Source organism: Sorex araneus, chromosome X (assembly GCF_027595985.1).
Source record: "Sorex araneus isolate mSorAra2 chromosome X, mSorAra2.pri, whole genome shotgun sequence".
NCBI classification, from domain to species: domain Eukaryota; kingdom Metazoa; phylum Chordata; class Mammalia; order Eulipotyphla; family Soricidae; genus Sorex; species Sorex araneus.
Window position 1 is genome coordinate 262,552,659 of NC_073313.1, and position 24,034 is coordinate 262,576,692.

At 40.0% G+C, this 24,034-nt stretch overlaps 1 pseudogene; it reads right to left on the reverse strand.

Moving 5' to 3' along the window:
• Nucleotides 1-370: 370 nt before the first annotated feature.
• Nucleotides 371-540, reverse strand: LOC129400296 (U2 spliceosomal RNA; annotated as a pseudogene).
• Between the last annotated feature and the right edge of the window lie 23,494 nt (nt 541-24,034).

The window sequence follows — 24,034 nt, forward strand, 5'->3', positions numbered from 1 at the left end:
GCATCCACCCTCCTGGAAGCAGACTCTGGACTCAGCTCCTTGTTGTCTCTTGTGCCAGTCAAATAGTCTTCGACTTTTTAGTTAGACACTACTTTTCTTGTTTAAAATGAACTTGATGGCACTGCCCCCAACCCTATGTCATAGCATTGTTTGAAGGATTCAAAGAACTGATAATCCTTCTAAATTATTAACATATTAATTAACATATTTCCAGTACAGAAATTGTTAGCTATCATTATTATTATTGGTCTGGGGGGTGGTCACACCTAGGGAATGCTCATGGCTTGCTCCTAGTATCCTTGTCCTTGCACTTGGGTATCACTCCATGAGGGCCTCAGGGGACCGTATGCGGTGCTGGGGATAAAGGCTGGCAGTGTACAAAGAAAACAGCCTACCTGTTGTGCTGTCTCATGCTGTATATTATGAGGAGGTTCAGAATTTCTTTTTAAAAATGTGTTCCACAAAAACATGTTTATACAATGTGAAGGAATCTGTATGTAGATACTACACTTGATCTTAGCCAAACGGCCGAGAATCGATGGAATCTGTATGTAGAGGACAGAGGTAGAAAATTCAAAATTTAAATATGATAATATTGATTCATTTTTGATGATTTTGAAGAGCACATAATTAAGAACAGTGTATGCTTGTTGAAAAGACTAAGTGAAACCATCTAAATAATATATCTTTGCAAGTTTGCCATGACTGTGAAACAATGAAAATATTCTGCGAATCTAAAATTGATAGAATCAGAGATTGGCATTCTACATTTTTTTAAGACTCGGGGTACAAATAAAGGCTATTATTTCCCCCTGGAACCTGAGAAAAATATAAATAGATAGCTTTTGTATCCTTGAGATAGAAAACTGGTCATAAAGTGCTTCATATAAATGCTATTTCGGTATTATTTTTACAATTATTGAACAAAACTATGAAAGCAATATAAATGCTGGAGTCTTTAAAAATGGCCAATTTCATCTTACTAATAAGAGCAGGACTTGCCCTAGGTCATAAAAAAAACTAATCCTGAGACTGCCCTTGAAGGACTTCCTGTTCCCACTCCTTGACCTACGCCACTTTGGATGCTAACTCTGCACTAGTTTGCCAGAGCTGCTGCAACAGAACACCACCTTCTGGGTGGCTTAAACAACAGAAATGTATTTTCTAACAGTCTGGAGGCTGGAAGTCCAAGATCAAGTATCCGGCAGGGTTGGGCTTTCCTATAGTCTCTGTCCTTGGCTTGGAGACAACCTCCTTCTTGCCGTGTCTACTGCTGGTCTTTCCCCCTTGTTTCTGCATATTTCCACCTCTCCCTCTTCCTATAGGGACCAAGTCCCATTGGATGAGGGCCCCACCTTTATGATCTCATTTAACTTTAATTGCTTCTTTAAGAGCTCCACACCAGAAGCGAGGATTTTCACATATGAATTTCAGGGAAGTGTAGCTCGATTCATAACCACTTACTCATAAAAACACTTGCATTTCTATTGTACTCATGTTCTTATAAATTGAAAGTCTTGCTGGGTGTGTCTGATCCTGGATCTGGGGCAATTGGAACATCTGTGAAATTTAGTAAGCCCTTCATCGTCCTCAGCACTGAAGGTCTAGCTCCATCTGCCAAACAGGAGAAACCAAAATCACAGCTTCAGATCAATTAAAAAATGTAGCTCAAAGAATAATTGTTAGCAATCTTTATTATATGTAAGTGAGTAGAAAATGTTTTTCAGATTAAATGGACCAAGTTGTTCATTTTATTTCTAATCAGATATTTACCCTGAAACCAATTTACTACCAACGAAAAAGCAAGTTCTCTATTCTAAATTTTTATTCTTTTGTTTTTGGACCACATCCAGTTTAGGGCTTATTCTGGGCTCTGCATGCAGAGATCACTCCTGTTGACTTCGAGGACCACAGGGGGTCCCAGGGATTGAACCAGCATTGTTCACATGCAAGACAGTTGCACTACCCACTATAAGACCTTCAGACTGAATATGACCTTATTCAGTCTTGAATACTGATTTCCTAATAGAATCTTTATCAGAAAAGGAAAAATCTAGATGGGTATAAATATGTGTATCTATTTCTATGTGGGCTTATAATCATTGTTGCCCAACAAAATATTTTATTCTTCCTTGTGAATCTAAGTGGAGTCAAATCAATTTCTTTTTAAAAAACCTTACAGGCGCAATGTAAATCAATCTTCATGTAGAACCTGCTGTTTCAGAATACAGAAATTGTAGTCTCACTTAGAAAATAAACATGCACATATGATCTAGATGCTAAAACCATTTTTTGCATGAAAGAAGATATTGTGAATTTTGCATAATGTAATAATTACGTTAGAGTATATTTGAATTGCACCAACACTTGGTGACTTAACCAAGGAAGATCAGAGTGTTGGGATTGGAGTAACTAAGGCAGATCTGCCCAAGAAGCAAAAGGATCTAACTCCAAAGGGAGGTAAACTCTTTAACCCACAATGCTTGCTCCCATTGTCATGTACAGAAATTAAAACACAGGTGAATTTGCTTTCAGATTCACTAAGCTGTGACCTGAGTGATAGTATAGTAGTTAATATGCTTGCCTTGTAACAAGTGGACCAGGGTTCTATCCTTGGCACTGCATACGGTCCCCTGAGCACAGCCTGGAGTGATCCCTGAGCACAGAGTCAGAAGTAAGCCCTGTGCACAGCTATGTGTGGCCCCTCAAAAAACAAAACCAAAATTTACCAGTGAAGAAATGCTAGAAATAAAATATGGAAGCCAAAATGCTTTATTCTGACTGAATAAGAGAATTAGTTCCCTATGGAAATTTCTCGGCACTCTGTTAACTATTTTTAACTACTAAGGAGAAACTGTAAGATATTTTGTAAAAAAAGAAAAAACAATTGGGGGACTTCATTTTCCCGGTAAGTTTAAGCTTATGCTGTGGAGAGTAATAAAGTGTAAGGGCAAATCTGAGAAGTTGAGAATAGCAACTTCTCAATAGAATAGACCAATGAGATTGCCTAGTAGCCCAGTCGATTCTAGCCCATTAGTCAGAGAGTCTATCCTTATTCTAGGATGGACACAATTGTAAACCACAGTGCCTAAAAATTTTTCTATTTTGGAAATTTTAATTTAAAGAAGCATTGGAAAGGACGAGGAATATCTGAATCTGCACATTCTATCTTAACTTTCCTAGATTGAAATCTTTGAGCATTTTCTTTTTTCTCATAAGAACCAAGCGTCAGTACATTTTGTCTTCTCTTCTTAGGTTCATTGCTTGCTATTCAAATCTAAAACCAAACTCCAAGTTCTCCCCAAGTGCAATTCCTGAGCTATGGCACAACTGAGTGTCCCTGATGCTATGTTTAGTCACAAAAGACAAGCCTTTATTTTCCAGGTAGGTAATAAACAGTGGAAAAGAACAACTGAGAATCTGTGCTTTCCTGGAGATGCATTTTTGCCCTTGAGTTTAACCTTCTAGAGTTTATTATTCAGAAACATAGTCTGCCTGCCTGCCTTTCTCCCTTCCTTGCTTCCTAGTATTCTGCTTGCTTGCTTACTCCCTCCCTCCCTCCCTTCCTTCCTTCCCTCCCTCCCTCCCTCCCTCCCTCCCTCCCTCCCTCCCTCCCTTCCTTCCTTCCTTCCTTCCTTCCTTCCTTCCTTCCTTCCTTCCTTCCTTCCTTCCTTCCTTCCTTCCTTCCTTCCTTCCTTCCTCCCTCCCTTCCTTCCTTCTTTCCTTCCTTCCTTCCTTCCTTCCTTCCTTCCTTGCTCCTTTTCTTTCTTTTTCTCCATGGGCTGCACATCCAGGTTTCTCGGGGTCTATTCCTGGCTATGTGGTCAGGAGTGGCCTTTGTGATTCTCAGGGATGGTCCTTAGAATCAAACCCACATTAGCTGCATGCAAGGGAAGCACCTTATCTATTGCACTGTCTCTGCGACACACAGTCTGTGATTTAAAATACTGCTTCGTTCTATCAACTAAGCCAGAGCCCCACGCCGGCTGATGACGGGAAATAACCATCCTCTTCGGTTTTTTTTCCCTTTGTCAGACAGCGTGGAGATTACTAAACAGGCGTGAACTCGGTGGCGCGGGGCAAGGGGGAAAAAGAAAAGTTATGTAACAAACAGCAGGACTTAATATCTCTATATGCTTAGTAATGGAGAATTATCAAATGCCTCATTGGCAATAGGACTGTCTTTTTCTTTTTGGGGGGAAACCCCAGCAACGGTAGTGAGTTGTGTGTTGAAACATGGAATGTAATCGAGATAAGCGCAAATGAAGTGAAACTTATCACGTATAAGGGTGGGGACTAGGGAGGTGGGAGGGGGCGGCAGATAGACTGGGGGGGTTGGGGATGGAAGATGGGCACTGGTGAAGGGAGGGGTGTTTGAATATTGTATAACTGACATAATCCTGAGAACTTTGTAACCTTCCACTTGGTGATTCAATAAAAAAAAAAAAAAAAAAAAAAACTGCTTCGTTGAGTTATTGCTGTTGTCTTCTACATGCTTCTCTCTTTCCCTGAGCCTTTTGCCCTCTGGTGGAGATGTTGGCAGGTAATGAGATGCCATAATTTAACGTTGGAAGGAAAGTTCTCAACCCACTGTAGTTGTGGAAAGTGAGCGAGGGGCTGGGAAGCTGAACTTGGATACAATTTCACTCATTCTGCCATTCCTCTGCACAAGCTGTTCAGTGTTTAAATGCTAATGTGAAGCCAGCACTTTCTTCTTTACTATTTAGACAAAAGAAACCCAAACCCGAGTGAGTTATTTCGAAGCCAACACACGAGTTTCCATAGCAATCCTTGCCTTGAAATAAAATTAGGATAAAGAACTCCTCAACATGACTTTAAGGTCTCAACTAACCCACAGCAACAAGTTTCTACAAAAAAGACATTTTTGTCGGGAATACTGATTTGATTAAGTGTCCACAATGGAGAACTTTATTTAGCTGTACCATCTGCAGCCATAATTAGTTTGAACTCGTGAAAATGAAGAGTTTGACAGGAGATACAACATTAATTTTTGAAAAAGGAGAACTTCCTTATTTTTCACGGCTGAAAGCACAGAAACGAAATGAAAAGGCATTCACGGAGAGGCTGTAGGAACTCATTAGGAACTTTAAAGGTCAGCATAGAGAGGAAGAAAATTGGAAATGTTATTCGGGACAGAAAGTTGGATTCGTGAGTCAGACTTATAACTTATGACTTATAACCAATATCATTTCTTTTTTTAGTTGGGGCCAAAATGGTTAACTTTTTATGTGAACTCAGAAGCTAGAGCTTCCTGACCATCTCCTGGGAACGTGGGGAAAATGCAGATTCTCCTTGATTGGATGTACAGGGGAGGTGAAGGCTGCAGCTCTTACAAGGTGATGCTGGACCAACTGAATAGCAGTGTAGGTCTTGGAAAATAAAGAACCTGAGAATTTTTTCTTGGAGACCCTCTTTTCCAGCTGTTTCCTCAATCTCAAAGTACTTCTTCTTGACATTTGCTTTTTTATGTTCTGCCTGTCCTGTCTCGGTTTCATCTGATATTTATACTATTCTGGCACTTCCTTCTGTGAACTCTAAAGAGTGTGGTGAGAAGAGACGAAGAAAAAAAATTGCAACTTGCCCAAGATCCAAAGGAAACTTCTCTGAGACTACTCAAGGCACATTTCTTATTATTCAGACAAGAACAAATGTGTGCTACACTGTGTCTGGGGATATAAATTTCCTTGGATTTATTTTTTTCTTATTATTCTACTGTGATAGGCCAAGTTGTTCATTATTATGGTTGTTTCAAGCATTCAATGCTCTAGCAGCAATCCCATCATCAGTGTGACTGTCCTTCCATCCCCATAACCCTGATTTCCCACCACTCCAGTCTTACCCCTTAACAGGCAGAGACAAATTGACTTCATATTATTTGTTAACACAAAGGTAAATGGAAGTATCAAAATTTAGATAAATGAACATCAATTTGTGGTAAGACTTATCTCTCACAATGGTGTTACTGAAGTCATAGTCTGAGGATTTATCGAAATGGTGTCATTTAAGCCTAATATTATTGTTTTCACTCACCGAGAATGTTGGACTTCTAGGATTTAATTCCACATGCTGGGATTCACCAGGACAACAGTCAACTGCTCTGAAGACAGATAAATTCATATTTTTTTCAATATAACATATAAAATATGTGTATTGTATGCTATAAGTATAGTGTTTATAAATAAATCACTACTTTAAGAAGACATACTTCCATTCTGCTTTGCTGCTTTTAACATAATGAATCTGTTATCTAAGAATCTAATAAACTTAAGAGCATATATTTGACTTTCTGGTGGATGAAATTCAGGGATTTTTGCTCCTATGTTATTTACTTGTGGATTTGACAAAATATTTATTAAACTCCCAGCACTTCTGTTTCCCTCTCTTACAATAGGAAGATCAATTTGAAGCCTTCTGAAACTATAATTCTAAAATCCTAGTATCACTTGCATCTCTTGTCATCTCGTTGATCTTCGATTTACTCAAGCAGGTGCCAGTAACATCTCCATTTATCCCTGTCGCGTGCTAGCGTAGCCCAATGATATCTGCTCGCTCCAGGAATAGGAAGAGCCTCAAATGATTCATTCAGGCTTTTGATGAAGAAGTCTGACCATCTTGTTGGTGGGCAGCCATGTTGTCTTTTGACGTCCCATGGAATCCAGTCAGTAACAGCTCTAGTCCAGCGGTCATTTCGGAATCCCATTACATGTCTAGCCCATCTGATTTTTGATGCCTTGGCAAACGAGACAGCAATCCTGATTCTTGAGCATCAATGGAGATGGGAACTCTGGATTCCTTCTCTCACTTGAGTGAAACATGATACTCCTAACATAGCTCTTTCGATTCCTCCTTAGGATAAAAATCCTAGTAGATTTAGTTATTGGGTTCTGAGTAAATTTTAGTTTCATTACATTGGACATTTTATAAAACTACTTAATTTTTGCCTCCTTTAGTTTTCACATCCTAATTTATTAGAAGCATATAGAACTCAGTGTGAGACCAGTTATTCCAGTCTCATGGTTAAATTGTTTCTTCTTTGGGTTACAGATGACTTAGGTGAGGTGGGGAGAGGACAGGTTGTGGCATAGAGTGGCAATTACAACTCTTTCCTCTTTACCAACCTCAGGCAACTGGAAGCACTTGGGAGTTTAAGCATGACAAATGTCTGTAATTTTTACAGCATGTCAGGCTCTTGTCTTAAAACAGCCAAAACTATAAGCAGAAGACAACCAATAGTCTAATCTGAGATACTTTATTCAAAAGGAGAAAAAGAAGAGGGCACAGAAGATAATAAATAGTCTAATTTTGAGATACTTTATTCAAAAGGAGAAAAAAAGAGCACAGAGAAGCTTCCCATCTTGAGGGAGATGGCTCATAAATAAGATTTCAGAAAAATGCAGAAATTGCTTTCCCTTTTGTATCTTTTAACCAGAGGGTTGTGTGAGCACTTCTCTTTGGGTTTAAAGTTAGAAGGGCAGAAGAGAGGGGATAGGGAAAAACAGGATGTAGATATGATTATCTCTGGTATTAGAGGTTATTGAGGAATTCATGACATTCCTCCTTCATATACCCACTTACCATGGTCTTGCCTCATTCTTCCCCAGCCACCCCTCCCTGTTCATTGTGAGCATATCTTGAACCTCAGCAGCTCCACCAGCTGTCATCAAACTGTACCTGAGTCCCAACTCAACTATACAAAATAGGAATTTACCCCATGGATTAAAGATATCTCAGGGAATCATAGGCTCAAGGTGGAGGACAGAATTACTCTTTGCAAAAAATATATCAGTCCTCCTCTATGCCCATTCTATTGCCTACCTTCACAGAAAAGAATTTCAGGAACACAGTAAATAGCAAAATAAGTTTATAGGATATCAAGCTCCCCTAAATAGCATTATAGGGGAAATATGAGGAAGAAGAGGGTTTATACACAAGAAAGAATGCAGGCTTCTCCAGAGTAGACAGAGCCAAATACATAAACCAAGTAGAGACGCAGGCAGATGCCCAAGATGGAGAATGTGGCATAAAGTAAAAGAAAGGAATTATAAAGATCAAACAACATTGCAGGTGACTTCCCAGAATGGAGACATGCATGCATTTGTTCTTGTAAAGTTGTTTTTATCCAAATTTTCAAACTGCCTGTCCACCACCCCCAGTCTGTTACTAGAATTTAATCCAGTAGGGAAGCTTGGAACTGTTGATGGTCTTCTTTGATATTCTTAGTATGACCATTTTCCTACAGCTTCTCCTTTCCCATCTGGGTCCAGCCAGTGTTCTGAGCCAAGAATTCTATTCTAGGCTCCTCAGATAGTTCCTGCAATTTCAATGGCCTTTATGGCTGGGACTGGTTTTGGTTCCACTGTCTTTCCCACACACATCACCAAGGCCCCCAATATCTCCTGCTGCAAGGCTTATTGTGTTATGATGCTCCCATATGGGAAATAAAAGTATAATGGGAAATAAATTATGCAGTTATTTCTGACATAGGTTCATTTAAGGTTATGTTCTTTAACCAATATGGTCAAATTTCTAAAAACCAAACAGAAATATGGTCCTCTAGGAGAAAAATGCAGCACTTTTGAAACTTCTTATCCAGGCCAGGGCCTTCATTAGAAAGAAAGGAGAATTTGATCCTTGAAATGATAGATACATAAGAAATTACCCTTAAGCCCTCAAAATAGAAGTTTACTGTCCAATAAACTTCTATTTTGTATTCAATACTCACCAGTTTCTATGAGTGAGAAACTTGAAGACATAGGAGCCATGTGAATTGAATCAACAAGACAGTCCAGACACCTCAGCCGATTCATGACTAGACTCAATTCACTGAGTCAGAGCCCGTAGACTAGCAGCCTGGCTTTCCTTAAAAATATCTCCTTGATACAATGCCAAAAAATTATACTCTGTGTACTTTTTCTTAGCTTTCTCCAACGAGGCTAGAATTATAGCAGTAAATTGAATAAAGGAAACTTAGAAATTGGAGGGATTATTAGACAGTAACTTTACTGACTAGATCACACTTAATTACTTGATGTAATTGGTGTTAATTCCTAAGACCTCAAACAAGATTAATATGTATCAGAGTAGGGCCTCATAAAATCCAGGTGATTAATAGAGTTTGCCTTTGATCCAGCTCAAAACGTGTCTCTTGGGTTCCTAAGCTCATCAAATGGCTATTTGTCTAGTCTTGGAAAGTATAATTGGAAAAGACATCCTCAGCAACATGAGAGAGTTCCTATATTATTTTCCCATCTTAGAAAATAAGAGCTGTTGTAGTTTCAAGAGCCAAATGGAAGCCTCCAGAACTACTACTACTACTTCTCAAAATAGTGAATAAAAATCAATACTACTTTTCTGAAAGTATTTCAGAGATCCCAATCATGTTTCCATTCAATTACTCTGTACAGCTTATTTTTTAAAATTTTATTAAAGTACTGTGACTTATTTGTAGTTATTTTTTTATTTTATTGGTTCACCGTGACATATAGTTGCAAGCTTTCATGTCTGAGTTACAATCACACAATGATCAAACACTCATCTCTCCACCAGTGTACATTCCACCCCTCCAATATCCCCAGTATACCCCTACCTTTCCCACCCTCCCACCACATCCATGGCAGACAATATTCCCCATACTCTCTCTCTACTTTTGGACATCATGGTTTGCAATGCAGATACTGAGAGTTTATCATGTTTGGTCCTTTATCTGCTTTGGGCACACATCTCCCATCCCAACCGATTCCTCCAACCGTCATTTTCTTAGTGATCCCTTCTCTATTCCAGCTGTCCTCTCCCTGCCTACTCATAAGGCAGGCTTCCAACTACAGAGTAATCTTCCTGACCCTTCTATCTACTGTCCTTGGGTGTCAGCCTTGTGTTATGCTATTTTATACTCCACAAATGATTGTAGTCTTTCTATATCTGTCCCTCTCTTTCTGACTCATTTCACATAGCATGATACTCTCCATGTCTATCCACTTATAAGCAAATCTCATGACTTCATCTCTCCTAACAGCTACATAATATTCCATTGTGCAGATGTACCAAAGTTTCTTTAACCAGTAGTCTGTTCTCAGACACGTGGCTTGTTTCTAGATTTTGGCTATTGTGAACAGTGCTGCAATGAACATATAGGTGCAAATGTCATTTCTACTCTGCTTTTTTGCATCCTCGGGATATATTCCCAGAATTGGTATTGCGAGGTCATAAGGAAGCTTGATTTCTAGTTTTTGAAGGACTGTCCACATTGTTTTCCAGAAAGGCTGGACCAGTCGGCATTCCCACCAACAGTGAAAGAGCATTCCTCTTTCCCCACATCCACACCAGCAGTGGTTTCTTTAGTTCTTTTGAATGTGTGCCAGTCTCTGTGGTGTGAGATGATATCTCATTGCTGCTTTGATTTGCATCTCCCTGATGATTAGTGATGTGGATCATTTTCTCATTCCCTTTTGGCCATTTGTATTTCTTTTTTGAGGAAGCTTCTGTTCATTTCTTCTTCCCATTTTTGTTCATGGATAGGGAAGATTAATATTATCAAAATGGCAATACTGCCCAAAGCACTATACAAATTTATTGTGGTTCCCTATTAGGATACACATGATATTTTTCAAAGAAATAAACAAAATACTCCTGAAATTCATATGGAGCAATAAACCCCCATGAATAGCTAAAACAATCCTTGGGAAAAAGAAGATGGGTAGCATCACCTTCCCCAACTTCAAACTGTACCACAAAGCAATAGTAATTAAAACAGAATGGTATTGGGTTAGAAACATAACTGCAGACCAATGGAACAGACTTGAATATTCTGTCACAGACTTCCAAATATATGACCACTTAATCTTTGATGAAGGAGCAAGAAAAGTGAAGCAGAACAAGAAAAGCCTCTTCAACAAGTGGTGCTGGGAAAACTAAATAGCTACCTGCAAAAAAAAAAAAGAACTTTGACCTTTGCCTAGTGCCAGGCATAAAATTCAGATCAAACTGGATTAAAGGCCTTAATATCAGATATGAATCTAAGGTACATAGAGGAAAATATAGGCAGAACCCTCCATGACATTGAAGCTTAAAGCATCTTTAAGGATGAAACATCACTGACCAAGCAAGTGGAAACAAACATAAACAACTGTGACTACATCAAACTAAGAAGCTTCTGCACTTCAAAAGAAACAGTGACCAAAATATAGAGAGAGCCCACAGAATGGGAAAGAATGTTTACCCAATACCCATCTGATAAGGAATTAATATCCAGGACATACAAGACACTAGTAGAATTATATAAGAAAAAACCTCCAACACCATCAAAAAACATAGAATAGGGCCTGGAACAATAGCACAGTGGGTAGGATGTTTGCCTTGCAAGTGGCCAACTCGGGTTCGAATCCCAGCATCCCATATGGTCCCCTGAGCATCACCAGGAGGAGTAATTCCTGAGCAGAGCCAGGAGTAACCCTATGCATCGCCAGGTGTGACCCAAAAAGCAAAAAAAAAATGTAGATGAGTTTTCACCATACAATACTGCAGCATTGATCCGATCCCAATACCAGTGTTAATTTCCCTCCACCAATGTTACCAGGTTCCTTCCCTTATCCCCTCCCTTCAGCCTGTCCTCTTGCTAACCACCTCTCTAAGTGCAGTTGTTAAAGTTTAGTCTCTTGATTTCAGTGTTGCTGACTTGGTGGTTTGGATCTTGGGCTCTGTCTTTTCTTAACACTACCTTTGAACTTGAATTCCCTGACCTGAACCCAGTTGCTTCCCAGTTGTTTCCCAGTTCTCTCATCTCTCCTTCACCTCCATTCTTACTTCCTTTTTCTTCCCTGGCCAAAGTTGATCTGGACATCTACTCTTTAAAATATTGCTTTCCCTCATCTAATTTCCCTAGATACTGTATATAAGTGGTATCTGTGTTTATCCTTCTTCACTTCACTTACTTCACTTCACATGATGTCTTCTGTTCCACTCACATTGCTGCAAATTCCATGATCTCATCATCCCTGACAGCTATGTAGTACTCTACTGTGTACACATACCACATTGTCATGACCCCCTGATCTGTCATTGGACATCGAGGCTGATTCCAAATATTAGCAACTGGACTGAGTGCTGCACAGTCAAGTTTTAAGAGGGATTGTCATTGAAGAACAAAATAGATTATTATAAACTGAACTGGATATAAATTTAATTTAAAGACGAATGTAGTCTCCTTGTTGGAACTCAGAGACATACTCTTTATTACAGACTATGCATATGTCAATCTACTTAGTGTTTTTCTCCTCTTCTACCTATTACTAAGGATTACAAGAAACAGTTTTCTTTCACATAAGAAGACGGTTATGACCTCACACTGTGAAACTTTAGGGATATTGCCCATGTTCTATGTCCACTGTCTAATATACTATTCTACAATATAATCTAAACTAGAGATGCCTTTATTACCTTGTGTTCCAGAAGTACAAGATGATAAAGGTTCTTTTATCCCATTGGTAGCATGTTTATCGAAAGTGATGAAGAAGTGAAAATATTCTGTCAGAATACCTGCATACCAGAGCATACAATGGAAACAGCCCACTTGCCACCTCGGTGAAATTTCTGAATCTGAAAAAGGAAAATTGAGATGCAGCCTCCTAAGGAAAGTTCTCTATCTTATATTGTATCTTGCATCTTCTACCATGAAGAGGGACAATGTCTACCAGGCCTGCTTAAATTCTGTTGGGTAGTATATACTCATGATGTTGAATGAAACGGAATTATTCACCACTCTTCCAGTGTGTCAGCTTACAGTATTTGAATGGGATCTAGGGTAAGACAAGCCAATGTACCAGTTTTGTTGTACAGACAATTCACCATGCAGATTTAATGACACCTAAATTGTATATGAAGGGTTCAGATGTTATCCCCATATTTTTAACCAGTGGTGTTAGTGACTTTTGATTCGTTCATCTATTCTCTCTTAGAGGATTTTTAAAGGTGAAAACAATGATATGTTTAATCTGTTATGATTAAGCAGACCTCCCCATCATAGAATTTTACAAGATAATTTGTTTTTCCTAAAATTAATATCTGATTTCAATAAGAGGAAATATTTATTTTTAATCTTAACACCAAAAGAGGCTATTCATACTCAATGTATTAATCAGTTCTATGTATATGTAGTGTATGACCATATATCATGCTTATGAGAGCAAAATACTTATATTTTTTTCTAGATGAAACTATTGATTCCACTTAAATTTCGGGAACTTAATAATTGGAGAATAGGTTTCCAGTTTTCCCTGTGGGTTCTGCTATTTCTTTATTATAGAACACTAGACTTAAGCTTGAACATTCTCTTCTGTGCAGACTGTATACTAGTCCTTACAAGGCAATCGTGATCATAAGCAAAAGATGGGACACATGAAACATTCTGAATACACACCAGCTCCTCATTCTGTTGATAGAATTCATGGCATCTTTAGAAGAAGTCAGAAATGCCTAACATTGCCAAAATGGGTGTCTTTGTTGGTGACCTATAACTGGAAATATCCTAGGCAAGAACAGGACATGCTGACCACTTTCTAGTCACCCTTAGTCCTGAAAATGAGCACATCATCAGTACCGAGAAGCATAGGATCACCTTCAGACAATGCACAATGGGAAACCAATAAAAATAAACCAGTCATTCTGTTTTTGTCTTTATGTTTTGTTTGTTTGGGGCCACATCCAGCAGTGCTTAGGGTTTACTCCTGGCTCTGCACTCAGGGATCCGTCCTGGCTATGCTTGGGGGACCAAGTGGGATTGCATTTGTTGTGTACATGTGTGACAGGTGCAAGGCCAGCACCCTACCCACTGCACTACAGCTTCAGCCCTAGGACCCAGTGTTCCTTGACTTACAAATAACTTTACATTCCTCAGTGGTGTTTGCTGACAGGAGCAAAGGGCTTTGAAGTCGGAAGGTCACTAGGTTATCAGTAAACGGGAGTTTTACTTTTTCAAAGTAGAATATTGAATATTCACTAAGAAATGCTTCTTGCTCAGTTTGAGGGAACCAAAATAAATCCGACCAAATTTGTTATCACAGAACTTGTAGAAAAGTCTCATGAATATATTTTTACTAAATTTAAATGTTTTCAGTTTGAAAAAGGAAAGACTAATCTATTGTTAGAAAAAAAAGCATCTGCTGACAATTTGATAAATTATTCATCCCACAGTTCCAATAATCTAAAACAACTTCTTCCATGTATGTTGACAGGGAAAGAACTATCTTACAAAACTGATGGAACAGAATAATTTTAGGACACTTCTAAAATGATTAGAAAACTCATTAGTTTTCTAACGTCTTCTTCATTCCTAATTTTAAAGTAAAACTATTGAACATTTTTGACAAGGAAGTGATGTGAGTTAAAAAAAATACATCTGTGATGCACAGAGTTTTTCTTTTAACAGCAGAACAAAACCGAACATATAGTACAGTGATCTTTTATAGCAAAGAGAAAATATAGAAGCAACATAAGAACGTGATTATGACAGGACCTTCACGGATGTTTTGATTAAAAAGTGTGTGTTCAGTAGACACAAAAACATACAGCTCCATCATTCCAAGGAAAGACGGGTTGTCAGCCGTGACAGAAAATCCTGGAGTTGCAGACAGTTACAGGACCCAGACACCGCCCCTTCATGGCCCAAGTCCACTGGCTGACTAATGGGAAGGCGTTAGGGAGGCCTGGTCATTTCAACTCAACGTGGGACAACTCCAAGAAGTCTTTTGAGCTTCAGAGCTTCCTGCGGGGCTGGTTGAAAATATCATGGGATGTATGTCATAACTCAACCCTCCCTAGGGTTTGTCCCACTTCCTCCTCCTCCTCTTTCTGTCCAAGGGTACTCCCAAATAAACATCCTGTGCACTGAAGTCCATTTTGTAATCTGTTTCCCAAGCAAACCATTGCAACAAGGAGCAAATGGCAGAAGTTAAGCATTAACTCTTTCACTGTTCTTTTATTCATTCAAGTCCCAATTGAAGACCAATTATGCAGCAGATGAAACGGTAACTGCTTTCAAGGAACGAGAAAAGGTCACTGCCCCCCAAGACATAATAGCATCATATGAGGAAGATTGTCTGCTGCAGTGGAAAGTGGATCAAAAATCATGAAGTTCTACGAAGACGCTCTGAAAACACTCCAAAGAACATCTGCGAACATCTCCAAATATCTCTAAAGAAAGAATGTGGACTTCAAAACACAATGCAAAACAAACAAGATACAGGGTTTGGCTCTTTTATAGGAAAAGTCTAAAAAGGGACAATCTGCAGAAACTCAACAACAATCATCTGTAGGCAGTAAGTGGGCTTGGATGTTGACTGCACATGGGATTTGAAGTATTGTGTGGAAATATTTGTTGCTGTTTGTTTTGGGTTTTAGGGCGTTTTCATTGTTTTGTTTTGTTTTTGTTTTTGTTTTGCAGGGTACTGGAGAACACACATGAAAGTGGTCAGGGCTTACTTCTGGTTCTGCACTCGGGTTCAGAGGACCATATGGCATTTCAGGGGTCTAACCTGGGTCAACCACTACAAGGCAAGTGCCCCACCCTCTGTACTATCACTCCAGCCCAGATGATGAAAGTGAAATTATTCTAACTAATGGTTGCAAAACTCTATGCGATTTACTAAGATTCATCAAATTTTACACTTCACATGGTTGGAATTTTGTGGTATGCAAATTATACTTCAATTTTTTTAGGAAATGAAAGATGTTCGACAATATTTTTCTTCACTATCATATGGTAAATCAAATGAGTTACAGATAATTTCTCAGTCCTTGCGTCTGGCCCTTAAAAATAAGCAGAATAAAAGTGTTTCTTGTGAAGAATTATTTAAGATAGTCAGGGAATGAAACATCTAACAAAACTTATAGAACAAAAATAAACAAAAAGCAAGAATTATAAACTAAATGTAAAAAGTTCTCTGGACTCAAAACTGAGTACATAATTTCTAGGAAGCTAATTTTCAATGAGCAGATAAGGCAGTTTTAACATGGTTTAAACATAAAAATGGTCACACTGTCATCCCGGATTAGTACTTGAACAGAAACTATCATTTGTTCATTAATCTCATCTGCCATTTCTTTAAGCGTCTCATTTAGGACCCAACCATACAGAGAATCTGTCAAAGACTCAAGGAACTTTTAAGAGAAAATTAATCTTGAAGTATTAATTCGTCCTATGAGTAATGATTCAGGACTGCTTGTGTGCCCACAATTTTAAATCTAATGATGAGAGAGAAGAGAAGGAGAGATTTCCAGAGACTGGAAATAGAGACTGGCATTTTATATTTGTAAGCAGACTAAGAAAAAGCCTCAGGGACATGTGAATATATTTCATCATATCAGTAAATAAGCAGCAAAGCTACCTAGACTGTTGCTTTATCTAACACACTTATTTTCTTACCCTCTCACACATAAATAATATTTGACAGAATAATATTGCCATGTTAATTTATTCTAAGATATTTACTGGACTACTACATATGAGGGGCTGTCATTAAACGCTCAAGGTCTTTCAATGTATCTCTGTCCTTAAGAAGTTCTCAATTTAATAATTTAAATTTCAACCCAAATGTTCCCCAAAGAGGAAACACATTTACATTTATTTAAAGAGCATATCTCTTGAAGAATAATTATGGAGCAACAGCACAGTGGGTAGGGCATTTGCCTTGCATGTGGCCAACCTGGATTCGATTCCTCTGTCCCTCTTGGCGAGCCCAGCAAGCTAACAAGAGTATCCCACCTGCATGGCAGAGCCTGGCAAGCTATCCATGGTGTATTCAATATGCCAAAAACATTAACAACACAATGGAGACGTTACTGGTGCCCACTTGAGCAATCGATGAACAATGGGATGACAGTGTTACAGTGCTAATATATTTAGACCCCCTCAATGGTTCACTGCCTCATCGTGATGAGGGGGTGGCAATGGGACCAACTGGCGAAGAGTGAACCAAAAGGTGCTGGCAGGTGCAGGGCTAGACTCCTTGCATCGACTGTGTTGATCTGGCCAATACTTTCTGAGCAGCATTTCCATGAACAAAGTGTGTGGTGTGTTTGTCAGCGTGCAGATTATTACAACATGCCACTGCACAGCAGAGTCTGGCAAGGTACCTGTGGCATATTTGGTATGCCTAAAACAGTAACAATAATGGGCCTCATTTCCCTGACCCTGGAAGAACCCCCATATGGCAGCGTTGAGAAAGACGAGCAAGGAGAGGCTGCTAAAATCTCAGGGACAAACTAGGCTGCCAAAACGAAGAAGGACAAAAGGACTGTCTGATTTTTAATGCTGGCATTAGAAGCATCCATCAAGGACCTGATGGTGCAAACACAGAAGATAAAGTATGACGACATTGGGTTGACCGAGACAAGAAGGCATCGATCACATCATGCTGTTTTTGACACTGGAGAAGAACTGTTCCTTGGAACATGTGACAGTAGAGGCATCGGTGGTGTCTGTGTCCCCGTCTACATGAACTTGGCCATGAGCATTGATTCATTCAAATGCCTAACAACCCAAATCAGATGCTTAAGTTTGAAAAGATGTGGCTAATTGCCTACAGTTTCTATCTTTGTCGTCTATACACCAACATCCAACTATGACAAAGAAGAAATTGAGAAGTTCTACATGGAGCTGGGGAAGACCACACCTTTTACAAGGTTGTTGTCGGTGATTTTAATGCCAAGACAGAATTAAGAAGGTTTCCTGAAGAACTCCACATAAGGACTCATGGCCTAGAATGGAATGAACAGGGTGAGAGACTATCTGAGTTCATCATGTTGACCAAGACCATCCATAATAATTCACAGTTCCAGAAGGCCAAATATAAACGTTGGACATGGGAGTCTCCCGGTGGATAGTTCCACAATGAAATTAACCACATCATATTTAATTGACAATTTTACCTGACCGATGTCGCTGTTATCCCAAATTCCAAACGGGATCAGACCACCGTCACCTTCATGTGAAATTCCACTTCACAGAGCAGGGAGAAAGGGTTTCAAAGTTTAAGAAAAGAACTCCCAGCACAAACACCAATTGGGAGCTCTTTGGCACTATTTTGCAATATGGGAAGATGCCATCGTTGACAACATAGATGAGGAATATGATCAACTGGTTCAGCACCTCCATGACTGTGTGAGAAATGCTGAGAGAGAGAGAAAGCCAGAAAAAGATGCCTGTCTTCAGAAACTGTCTAGCTCATTCTCCAACATGGTTTGGCAGGAGCCTCAGGCAATTGCAAGCTAACATCCGAGCTCTCAAAGCTGTGCAGAGAGGCGATAAAAGAAGGCCTCAAAGAGAGAAGAGCAGCAGTGTTTGCTGATGTGGCAGAAGCTGGAAAAAGTATTCACAGAACCTGCCCTTCACCAACTACAAGACCAAGATGACTGCTTTCCAAAGTCCTGATGGATCTATCACATCTTCCAGAAGGGCAATGGAGAAGGTTTTCCATGACTTCTACTCAGATATCTTCGATAGCCTCATCCACCTGCTCACATACCAAATTCCGCAGGATGGATATGTCCTTTCCAGCATTCTCCCTTCCAAAATCTGACATGCCACTTCATCGGTAAAGAAACATACAGCACCCAGTCCAGACAAGGCCAGACTCAAACATCTGAAGAATCTGTCGCCAGTAATCGTCAATACACTGGCTTGGCTCTTCACATGCTACCTGTCTGAATGCAAGGTATCGTCCCAATGGAAAACCAGCAGTAATGTCCTGTTGTACAAGAAGGGATACATCCATGACATCCGCAACTATTGCCCAATATGCCTGTTGTCTGTCGTCTGCAAGTTGCTCACTCAAGTCATGCTGAATAGGATTGGCAGAACACTAAATGAAGGACAACCATCCAAGCAAGTCGGGTTTTGAAAATGATTCAGCATAATCGGCCATATCTACACGGTGACCAAGCTCAGTGAGGTTTTGCGAGATGCTGCTCTGTTTAACTAACATTGATTTAAAGAAGGCCTTTGATTCTGTTGAGACTGAAGTGTCATTGAAGCCCTAGCCAAACAGGGCTTCAATGACACTTTTTACCTGATCTCACGTAAAAAGAGGGGTTCGGCAGGGTGATACCATTTCACCGAAAGTCTTCAGTGCCACCCTCCGAGAACATCATGTGATGACTGCAATAGGAAGAAGTGGGAGTGAAGATAGACGGTCAGCAACTACACCACTTCCTCTTCACTGATGACATCTTTCTAGTAACACCAACCATTAGCCAAGCAGCACAAATGCTGGCCAACTTCGACTGCGAGTGTGGAAAGGTCAGACTACAGCTGAATCTCACGAAGACAATGTTCATGAGAAACAGACTAGTTCCAGAAGTTTCATTTGTTCTCAATGGAACGAACATCTCCGAATGCATCAGTTATGTGTACCTAGGTCGAGAACTCAACATGATGAAAGACCTGGCACCTGACCTGCGCAGGAGGAAGAGAATGGCATGAAACACCTTCAAGAGCATTGAAGAAGTTGTTAAGAGGATGAAGAACCTCTGTTACCAGGCACATCTTTTCGACTGTGCCGTTATTCCTGCACTAACATATGCCTCAGAGACCTGGGAACGCTATTTGGGTCTCCCAAAGAGGAATCAAAAGAGCTATGCTTGGAGTATCACTTTTCACTTAAGTGAGAGAAGGAATCCAGTGTTCCAACTTCTACTGATGATAGAGAATCAGGGACACTGTCTCGTTTTCCAAGGCATTGAAAATCAGATGGGCTGGACATGTAATGTGATTTGGAGATGACTGCTGGCCTAGAGCTGTTACCACAGATTGGATTCGATTCAATCACGCATGGATTCCATGGGATGTCAAAAGAATGCCTGGCCTCCCACCTAAGAGATGATCAGACTTCTTTGTCAAAACCTGAAAGAACAGTTTGAGGCTCTTCGTGTTCCTGGAGAGAGCAGATGTCATTGGGCTACCCTAGCCCATGACAGGGGTGAGTGAATTCATTACTGGCGCCCGCTTGAGCAAATCGATGACCAACAGGATAAGTTATACAAGTGAATATACTTAGAAAAATTCTTAATTATACATAGTCATAGCTATTTTACTAAGTATTGATATTTATCTTTTTCTAGATTTCACATGAAAATATCTGACATATGTATCATATATTTAAAAAAAAACGCTCTTATATTGTGCAAGGGACTATCTCACTGCATTTCTAAGAAGAAAAATCGTGAGATTTTAGGAATTACAATCAAAAGTCCTGCCCTTATGGGTACTTTTGTTGTTGTCTTCAACATTACATATGCTTCCTGCCTTCATTATTCCCAGGTGATGACATAAAAAAATTGAACAATCATTTAAGCAATCTGAAAGTAATGTCAAAAAATTCCACCACCATATCTGTATTCCTTTTGATTTGTTTGTATTTTAAGACCACACCAGGCAATGATTCGAGCTTACTCCTGGCTCTGTGCTCAAGGATCACTCGGTGGGCTGGAGTGATCATATGCAGTTCTGGGGATAGGTCACCTGCCTGCAATGCAAGCACCTTAACCACTGTACTACCTCTCTAGCCCCGACTCCATGCACTTTTAGTAGTTGTTTTCTTGAAGTTAACACCCTTTCCTTAAACAGGAACTACCATCTCACATTCCTCTTTCTCACATTCCAGGAGTCTTGTTCCAGGATGTTGTCTCACTTTTCTCTTTAAAAAAATTTAAATATTTTTTCAAATTTTTAGCTGTAATTTACAGTGTTATAAATATTATTGTTTCAAGAACACAGTGTTGATGCACTACACAACATTTATCAGCACAATTTCCAAAAAGTGAGTCTCGGAAGCCCTCCAATCCCATGAACCCCGGGACATGCTATTGACAGGACTGGGAGAAGGAAGGAAAAGGAAATTTAGAAAAAAGAGAATGAGAGAGTTGGAGCTCAGGAATGTACAGTCTCACTCAACTACCATTTCTTCCATCATTATAAAAAAATCTTTCAAATGAACGTTACCTTCCCACTAAAGTATTTCTCTGCTTCAATTTGCAAGGGAGGTGAGTATCCCAATAGCACAGCGGGTAGGAGGTTTGCCTTGCACGCAACCGACCCGGGTTCGATTCTTCCTTCCCTCTCGGAGAGCCCGGCAAGCTACCAAGAGTATCCCACCCGCGCGGAAGAGCCTGGCAAGCTCTCCGTGGCGTATTCGATATGCCAAAAACAGTAACAACAAGTCTCATAATTGAGGCGTTACTAATGCCTGCTCGGGCAAATCGATGAACACGGGGATCACAGTGATACAGTCATACACAGTGATTGTACTCAGTTACACTAAGTTCTGCTAAGATCTCTTTGGCTAAGGGTATCCATAACTAAATTTAAATTGCGCGAAGGATGATTGATTCTGCACTTACAATGCATTTAGCTTTCATATTTCACTCAGTTGCTGATAGCTCTTTTTTGAGGTCCTTGATTGACTGAGTCTGTACATTCCTGAGCTCCAAATTTCTCATCCTCTTCCTTCTGGATTTCCTTTGCCTTCCTTTCCCCAGTCCTGTCATAGAGCATGTTCAGGGGTTCATGGGATTGGAGGGCTTCCGAGACTCACTTTTTGGAAATTGTGATGATAACTGAGCTCCTAGATTTCACCTCCACAGGATTCCTTCATACACACTCTGCAAAGTGCCGGTCCTTGAGCTCTGCAAACCACAGGTTTCCATGCCAGCTTCTCCCTGCTGAGAGATTTCAATAGTAGATACACAAAGGGAAACGGGAAGACTGGAGCTGGGAAGGGTGACTGTAGGATTACATAGCTTCAGGTAGTTTAGGTTTATTGGGTTACTCCCGTCACAGTGCTCCCATTCCTCTGTGTTTATTTGTAGCTTCTTTCTTAGTGTTCTGTTGACTAGTAAATAATGTCTTTCTCTTCTCCTTGAGTCCTTTGCATAGCTTATTCAGAGCAAGTCCTTTTTGTATGGACAAAGAAAGACATTTATTAATATGCCTTTGCAATTGGGATTTAATTGGCTTTGAATATTATTAATTCCCGGGCATCTGCTTTCTTGACTGTAGTCTTGGTTGCCCTCAGTTCCTAGCTCTCTAAAAGGCAGGGTCCCAACGGGGGACGAGACAGACCCAGGGCAAGCGGTAAGTTATGTGCTACTCTGGCATCGAGATGGGCCTGGCCAAAGTGCCTCATTCTTAACTATAAGTTAAGAGTCTGATCATGGACAAGCGCTGTCATGATCTTAAAGTAATGACGAGACTAGGACCCTGCTAGGGATAGGAAAGATTAATCTGGCCTGGGCACTGTAGTCTGAGATTGAGATGACCCCAGGAGAGCAATTCTAAAAGTTTAATGCATCTCTTGCTATGCCCATACAAAACGATTAATATTATGAATGTTCATATGTTTGTTGGACAAGGAGAGGAGAAACACAACCATGGGATTTCATCATTGATTGGTCCTGCTGAAAATGTATCTGTCCTAGAGAATAGGTGTTCTGCTATTGTTATTGAACCTTTTGTGCCTAGCATTCTATTTTCGTAAACAACACCTGTTTCTTGTTAATTGCACCGTGCTTAGAAAACAACTCCTAATAAGGAAACAGGATGTCCTGTCACGCCCACAAGGTGTAACTAGCCTATCAGCTGTAGACACTTGGGCATAAACAAGCAGCAAGAGGGATAAAAGGGGGAAGTCACCTAGCTAGAGGCTCCTCCTCGTTCGTCCCTCGCTGCTGCTTCTCCTTTTTCCTTTTTCCTGTTTCTCCTCCTTCCCAATGCATGAGAAGGTCTCTGAATAAATCACTGCAAGAAGAATCTCCGGGTTGCGTGTTTTTTACAAGTGACAAACATGACAATGCCTCATCACCCTGGGACAACTGATCCCAGCAGCAGCCATTTGTTCTAAGTTATAGGGGTTCTCACACCCACCCATAGTGCCAGGACCAGTTTTTAAAAAGCACGGGGGAATAGCAATACTTCAGAGGTCTGAAAGCCAACGACAGCTCTTCCAAGACCTTAATTTTATTTGTTGAGCTCAACCTTGCCCCTTGGTGTTTGCAGCTAGGGGATAACAAGCTTCTGAATTAGTGTCTTTTGGGAACCTCTCGTAGCCAAGTAATATCTCTGAAACTCATCTTTCAGTTATTATAATGAACATGGTCTCTGCTACCTGGAGGGACTCTGATCAACCCCATGACTTCATCTAATCTCATGGGTGAAAATTCCACCTTCATGACCGCTGGTGGACCTGTCTTCAGAACTCCGAGTTTGCCTCTGGCTGATGATGTAAAATTGTCATTTGTACAGTCACACATGGCTATCAGCAATTACCTAGGGTGCAACACTAACATAAAATGAATAGGCACCTCTGATTTAGCAATTCCATAACAAATCACAGTCATTAAATTTTTAGTTCACTATCTCAGTTTGAAGGTGCTTTGGTAACTTCCAGTTGCTCAGGACAAAACTGAAATCCTCCTGGCCTCTTCTCTTTGCCTATAAGCTGAACTCAATCTGGAGGCAAATATTTCACTTGCTCTCAATATAGACACAAAATCTGATCATCCCAACCACCACCATTAGTAGTGTCTAAGCCTGATGCAATTTTTTTATTGTGTGAGAGTTTCAACTATTCTTTCTACACCTACCTGACAAATACTTTCGTCAAAGCATCCATGGCAATCCTTTACACAGATATCACTCCTTTGCTCCAATTCCTACATCGGTTTCATTTTTCCTGGGAATTAAAACTCCAAAGCTATTGTCTCCCAAGTATCTCCTGAACATTCTAGATATACTTGGCTTGACAGCCATTGTGCTGGCATTCTTAGGCTCTTCTTTCCTGATATAGCCACTGGATAATTCCCAGCTTCTTTCAAAACTTTGTGAAATCTTTCCCTTTCCTGGAGGCTTATTCTAACCACTCCTTAAAACTGCAACCACCCCATGGCTGATATGTTAAGCCCCTTGGTCTTGCTCTATCATTTTGTTTGATTTTTATCTTTTATCAATGTTTTCATCTTGTAGTTATTT